Here is a 7,952-nt window from a genome sequence, read left to right on the forward strand (position 1 = left end):
CCCCAGTGCTGCCCTGCCCGCTCCTCCCTCTGACCCTGACTCCCCCTGAGGCCAGCCTGCCTGAAGCTGACCTTGAAACTGAGGGCTGATCTTGTTAACTGAAGGCTGCTTTTCCCTCCTGCCGCCAACCCCCCCAGCCACTCCCCAATGTCTTTTTCATAAAACTGTGTCAGCCTCTTCCCAGAGTTCCAGCTGGAGGGGCTGAGCACCTTTGGAAACAATATTTAAGGGAGTGTGAGCACAATGCAAAGTGTCTTCAGTGCACTTGTGATATGAACATTGTGATTTACTCTTTGTCTTAGAAACCATTTGTAACATTCCAAGCGCTTCCACAGCTTGGAGCAGCGACCCAGTTCCTTTTCACTGTTGGAAGGTGACATTTCAGCCTAATGGACACTGCTCTCTCCATTGAGGAGGAACACAGGACTGGGCCTGCCTTGCTGACAGCCAGCAGAGCCCAGGCAGGCTCCACTGAGGGAAACCTCAGTTTTCTGTACCAACTTCTAGCCAAACGACAGGGGATTCTAGGAAGTTAGCCAAAAAACAAAAACTTCTTCCGGGCTGTGAAGGTTTTCAGCTTTGATGTCTTTGAACAACTTCAGTCTTGTTTTTATTTTTTGCTTTTTCCATCAGATGTGACCAAATAAGACGGTGAGACGTCTGAGGCACCCCCACCTCCCAGGGCCTTGTGCAAGTTAGGCAAGCATGCTCTTGGGCAGACCCCGCCCTGAGACCAAACTTGTCTCCTCGCCATCACCCCTTTCCTGACTGCTCACAAAATGGATCATGTTGCCCCTTAGTGTTGAGGTGACCACCTAGTGTTCACCTGCCCCCGAGGGAGAAAGCAAAGGAAAACGATGCCCGTGCCACTGAGTTAGCTGCGTGAACTCCATCATCTCATTGTCCTTTCCTGAGGCTGCTCTCTAAAGTGCCATCTCATTGTGTTTTGCATGAGTCCGTGCTGGAGAAATCTTGAATAGCTTATGTAAAAACTTTTAAAATTTTATATTATTTTGAAATTTTGCTTTTGGGGGTTGGGTTATCTTGGTCAACCCACTGGCCGTGAGGATTGTTTGTAGTCCGTGGGCTGGTGGTGCGCTGATCTTGAGTGTCCCTACCCAGTTGCCATGTTCAGGCAGTCTCTTCCAGGCCCCTTCGTGGACACGCTGCAGTTTACTGGCTTGTTTGTACTCTCCTCTGTCGGGAGAAAGAACCAACTGTTTTGATACTGAATATAAACAAGTGACATTTTGAAATAAAGAACCAGTCCCTCCACCCTCAAAAAACAAACAAACAAACAAACAAACAAACAAACAAACAAAAACCTATTCACACTCCCATTATTTGTGTTTGGACCCTGCATGTGCTGCTTTGTCTCTGACTTTCATCTTCAGCCTTATGCTTTACTTTTATTTTTAGACAGTGTTTTGCTGCATTGCTTAAGTTGGTCTTGAACTCCTACTTTTTCAGCTTTAGCTTCCAACATATCCGGGAGTACAGGCATGTGCTGCCATGCTCCACTGTGACTCTCTCTTGAGAATTCCACACTCACATCTTGGGTATATGCTTCTGTCTTTTTCTTAGTCAATCTCAACTTTTATTTTATATTGTCTAGTCTCTAATTGTTTTCCTGCTTGGTGAATCAAGAGCCCAGTTACTTCTGAGTAGAAGTCTCTGGAAGGAATTTCCCAGTACACAAGAACAGAAATACCAAGCTGTATCTTCTGCTGCTGGTGACATTCCAACTGTTGTCCAGGTGCTTGACTTTTCACTCAAACTGCAGGCTCCATTCTTCACAGCAGGGAGGGTTCCCACATCCCTGCAGGAACCATCTGTGATGACCTACAATCAAATCTCCTGTGTTGTTCCTAAATGAGATGTATATAGAATGTTTCTAAATCTGCTCAGTCGCCATACCTGAGATTCTAGCTTTAAGCAGTATTATAAGGGGTGGAATTTACCTTTAAGTGATGTCTTTGTTTTTAATGGAGCTGATAAGCTCTATAGAAGCTGGTTCACCTTTTAAACAATGTACTTTTCTTTCCCAGGCTTCCTTCCCCTAGTGCAGTCCCTAGATGCTGTCATACGGTTCATCTGGGTTGGCCTTAGTGAGTCAGAAATACATAACTGTCCCTTTTCTTCTCCTCTGCCTTTTCCTTTTGGAGCCCAAGTATGTTTTAACACCTTAAACTAATGCTTTGGACTTATTGCTCTTTTTATTCCCTGCCTCAGTGTGGCTAACCTTTGTAACAGCTTGTCTCCTCCATTCTCCTTCAGGCAGCTTCAAGATGTACAGATGATTGTCCTGATGTTTTCCTTTTAAACTCTAGTAGGCTTTCTGCAAGCTTCTGTTGTGCCTGCTCTTCAATCCTTTAAGCAATGAGACCAAGAACCCTGAGAGGGGATGGCAATCTCCCAAAGTCATATGGCTCTGCTGGGACTCTTCAGTATTCCTGGTAACAATACTTTTCTGTCTTTTAATTCTTTAATCAGCACAGAAAATGAACCCATATCTGCACCTCTGGACAGCATTGGTATCTTTTCCAATAACTCTTCTGTGAAATCCCTAAGAACCAGGTATTCCAAAGATAGTGCATGTGGTCCTCTGGGAGGTGATCTAGGCTTAGCGACACAAGCACAGAGACATGATGCATGATTACCTGGCCAGGGTCACTTAGGGGCCTGAAAAGTCACGTTGTCATTGAGGATCACAAGCCTATTTGTTTTTCTAGGAAGTCCTCAGAAGTCATCCATAGAGCCACCTAGGACTAGTGGCCTTTAAGCAGTGTGACGTGTGTTCTCTATTTTTTGAACATTCTCAGTTTATACCTGATGTCCTGGCACCATCTATTTCCCCCTGATATTGGGCCTCATGAGTAACTTGGGCTTGTTTCACATTGGCAGTTCTCCTGTTGTCACCTCTTTATTGCCGAGATTAAAAGACAGAAGAAGAAATAGGGGTCAAGAACCCTGGCCACTGACTGAGGGAAGGCCACCGTCCATATCCCCCAAGCATATGCCTTGATCTGTGTAGAAAACAAAGGAAACACATAGGCAAATCCCCAACAAGCTCAGAAATTATGTGTGGCCTTTGATACTCAAGAGCAACGATCATGTGGATGGACCCAACAAGGTGACACTGTTCTCAGAGAGACAAAGTCTTTACATGGAGCACTCCCAGAGCAGAGCCAGAGGTTAAGATGTGATTCTTGAGTACCTGTTATGTGCCAAGCCTGTAGAAACTTTGGGTCAAGCAGGTGTCATGCAGCTTAGAGTACAGAAACCTTAGAGAGAAATAAATAAATGTAAGGGATAAATGCATAATGTCATGTAGGAGACAGGGAACAATTTTGTAGAGAAATGAAGTATGTGTAATAAGTAGGGGTTGGAATAAACATACCAACTAGAGATTCTTAAGGGTTAATATTCCAAAAGCCAAAATCATGCAGGAGCTTAGACACCTGCTGCCGATACCTGTGCTTAGCCTCAGTTTTCTTCATGCACAGCTGGAATGATGATAATGGAGACTCATTTCCTGCATGGAAGGGAGAGGAGATCAGATGAAAATCAGTGAGATTCTCATTATTCATAACAGACACAGAGCTCCAAGGTTCTACATTGTTATAGTTGGTTTAACATCTATGAAGAATATAAGGTCTTAGGGCAATGTTGTATTTGATCCACAGATCCCTCCTCTAGTTCTTGCTAGCTTGGCAACTCAGGGATTTTATGAGCTTCATGTATCTGGGTGATCTCAATGTTGGCCTTAGTTCTGTGCCCAGGCCCCAGAAAAGGATCCTTAAGGAAGGGCCAAGGCCTGAAAGAACAGAGAATTCTGCTTCAAAATGTCAATCAGCTATTATCTCAGCCTTCTCATTACCTAAGGCCTGGAAAAGAATACTGAGGGTAGGAAGTGGCTTAGTGCTGGGCCATGAACCCATTTTCCACCTGGAACTGAAACCTGGACCCTGCCCTCACACAGCCTACAGAGTTGAAAGCACCTGGTGCTAAGCCTTGGGCTGGGTGGGGTTTCCCAGCTCATTTTGGCCTCTGAGATTCTTAGTTTCATCAGGTCAGCTTCACTGGATCAGGCCTACAGGGACCGCAGATGGGGCAGAGGGGTTGGTCCACATACAGCTGAGGCTGCAAAAGCACAAGAGTAACAACCAAACATGTAACTAGCAAAGCATCCATTCTCCATGACCCACCCTTCCTTTCCTTCAGGACATCACTGCAGTTGTATGAGAAGTGCCCCCACTCTACTTTCTACTGGACGTGCCCACCCATTGGGTCTGCAGAAGTTCAACTCTCAACCTAATAACTATGAACATCATCCAACGTCCCCAGCTTATGTTCACATGTGTTTCATCGTAGTCACATTTGGAGAGATTTTATGCTGCTGAAGCTTGCACTACAGGACAAACCTACAATGTGAATGGTAAACTATAGGTCACATGTGGTGACAGCAACAGGCTAGAGCAGGGCCCAGGATTTTTTTCCTACGACAACAAGACAAAGGGATACCTGGTGACTTAGGTGACTGGAATGACCAGAGGAATAGAGGGTGAGTACTATGCACCTTCTCCATCTGCAGCTGAAGCAGTGAATTCAGCATCACTGGAACATTCTGGCCACGCCACCTCTATCCCACATTCTCATGTCTCCCACTATGCCTGACCTACCACCCTACTCTCCAAACAGGAAGTCCCTAAACATTCTGTACTATGGCTGGGTGGTGCTTAGAACCAACTCACACATGGGGCAGGAAAGAGAGGCGAGTGGAGATGTGAGCCCTATCCCTACAAGGAAAGATAATTCAACACAGACAGTTAAAATATGCACAGATGGACTGAGCAGGGGTAATTTGAGGCAGGCATAGGGCAGAATTCAGTGTGTAAGAGGTTTGATGATGATGAGGGGTAGACCTTGAATGTGAATTCTATCTTGGGACAGGGACCAGAGGGTCACAGATTTTACAGCCCAGGAGACTGGTGGTAGCAGGGTCCAGAGGCAAAGACCTGGAGTAGAAGCCATAAACAACTTCACTCTGGCCACATATACCAACCATATTGAAAGGCATCAGTACCCCAAGCATTATTGTCTTTTATGCCATTTACAAAACAGAGAGACACTAGAAATTAGAAAAGGCATTCATGAGATTTGTGAAGCCAATACCTAGGATATTTATCCTACTGCAGTGAAATACCCAGAATAAGACAGAATGTGTTCCTTCCTTCCAGCCCAGAGTCTTTCATCATGGACCAGGGAAACAGTTATCAAAGTTATGCTGCCTTCTTGGCAATGGACACATTCACAAAGAGGAATTTCTATCCATCATTCCAAAGCCTAACCTCAGCCAACCATGACAGCAGACATTGAGCAGAAACTGAACCATGGGTACTATGACCAGCCATCCATCAAAAGCTGGGTATGGAGAGACAGCAGCAGAGTCTAGCAAAGCCCAGAGTTCTCTTCTTTCTGTAAAAGACTCCAGTTGACACACACAGATGATTGCTACTCGCTCAGTCTTCACCCTGAGTAATTAACTTTCCCTCTGTTTATCTCAGTTTTCCTGTTTGTACTAAGGTATGGTTATCAATCTTTCCATGGCAGCATTAGTAGAGAAGATGACTAGAGTGTTCCTGATCAATGGAGATCCTCATTAATCTACGACTACTACTGTCTTCTCCTGAGATCTTACATAGGCCTGTGATTTTTTTTGCTCTGGTCCTAGACTGATAGGAGTTTCACATTCCTATCTGAGCAATAAGCAATTGAATGCCAAGCCATAAATATAAACTATCTGGGAAATGATAGATTTCCTATATGATGGAGTTGGCCAGGAAATTAGGTTCTGGACTTGGTAAAGCAGCAATGCTTGAAGTGTAGCATATAGTAAGAAAGCAGTATGAGCTCAGGGTGGGGGGTGGGGAGGAAAGGATGGACCAAGCTGATTTACTGACCCCACTATGACTGCAGGTGGCCACCCTTGAGAAACCACAAGCTAAACTTAGTCCTGTGTTGGCTGAAACAAGAACTCACAGTCACAGAAAAGGAGAAACAAGGAGAAGTGAAACCAAGCCCATGACCAGCAAGGCATGTCAAACAGGGTCAGGTGTGTCATTGGAGGGGCCAGGGACAGTATTGGGCATGTAGATGAGTAGTTGTGTATCTCATAGTAAGGGGCAACAGAGTCCCCCCCCCCACCTCACACCTCATCCCTACTTTCAATCACATTCCTAGGGTTTGATGCTGCCCCTGCTCACCCAAGCTCAGTCTTGAATACTAGAATCCTGGAGAGCCATAGTCCACAGAGCTTCATAACCAGGCAGTAGGTTATCTGGGTACCAAGAAGTGGGCAAATTGGGTAGAGCTCTGCAGTCACAGCCCAAGGCTCTGGCCTGAACATGAGTGAGCAAGCACAGGAAGTCTCACTTCTTCAGAATCTGAGGCTCAGAGGCACATTATCCAGCCTTTCAGGCATCCTGAGTTTGCCCCTTATGTCCCCAAGGTTGTAAACACCCTCCCTATGACCCAGAAATCTTGCTTTTGGCAATTGATCATGAAGCTATCACAGGGCCAGCACATGGAAACACATGGACAGAGTACATATTTAAGAGGGAAATGGTATAGATACGAGGTATACATGTGGTCCTAATGGCTTTGGAGAAGGGCCCTGACAGGTGCCAACAGAAGGGAATAGTGTCCCCCAGGCTCAGGACAAGAAGATCTCACTCTGTTCAAAGACATGATTTCTTGCAGAGACTAATCTGAATGGACCCACACCTACACACACTCAAAGTGTTTCCAATAGGAATTTGACTCTTTATGCTTTTCTATGTTTTCTGACTTTTCAGTGAATGGCTTTATAGCTAAGAAACAAATGAATGAGCTGAAGTAGGGAACAAGATTTTCTACAAATTCTTTCTGAGATGAACTTAAAATACATTTTAAAAGTCATATATGAAGTATTTCTTCAAAGAGATCCAAAGATGTAAGCAGGGTTTGATGGCAGATGATTATAATTATAACCATTGCAGGCTATAGGCTGTGGGATTGTCTGAGATGGGAATTCTAGGTTAGTTTGCTCTACATAACAAGATTCATCTTGCATACATACATAAATACATGAATAAAAATGTGGCTATGGGTGCATGCATGTCTGTGTCAGGATCTATGCTGACTGTGTATATGTGTATGTATTTGTGAGTACTTGTGAGAGCAGTAATGTTTTTATTTGCTCACCTGAGTTTTCTTTTTTTTTGGGGGGGGTGTTGTTTTTTTGGGACTGGGTTTCTCTGTGTAGCTCTGCGCCTTTCCTGGAACTCCCTTTGGAAACCAGGCTGGCCTCGTACTCACAGAGATCCACCTGGCTCTGCCTCCCGAGTGCTGGGATTACAGGTGTGCACCACCACTGCCTGCCCCCCCCCCCCGAGTTTTCTTTTATAACAATGACCAAACATTTATTTTTTAGGTATGAAAAGTGTTGTGATCAGGTAAGAGTATTTATTCCAATTCAATTAATATTCAACAAATGCTTATTGTCTGCCTGTTACAATCCTTCCAGCAAAGGGGCAGGATTTGAGATTGTATTGAGGAAGACAAAGAACCATCCATCTCTATTGTGAATCACTATAATTTTGGGAACATACACATGGAAAGAGGTTCCTAAAATTGACATGTGAACACTTTACCTCTAAAGCTTCATTTCTTGCCATAAATCATGTAACTCAGACAAAATTATAGCCAGTAAGCTAAAGCACAAATCTGAGAGATCTCCATACAAACTGAGAAAAGGAAATGAAGGAGTTTAACGACCTGGAGGTAGGCATTGGCAAAGGGGTTAGTGCACAACAATACAAACTAAGATAAAATAAAAACAAAGGTTATTGCCAAAATAGGAAAGATAACAATCACACATCATATCCTTTTATCTTTCATTTGTCAGCACT

Source organism: Onychomys torridus, unplaced genomic scaffold, assembly GCF_903995425.1.
Source record: "Onychomys torridus unplaced genomic scaffold, mOncTor1.1, whole genome shotgun sequence".
In the NCBI taxonomy this organism is placed as follows: domain Eukaryota; kingdom Metazoa; phylum Chordata; class Mammalia; order Rodentia; family Cricetidae; genus Onychomys; species Onychomys torridus.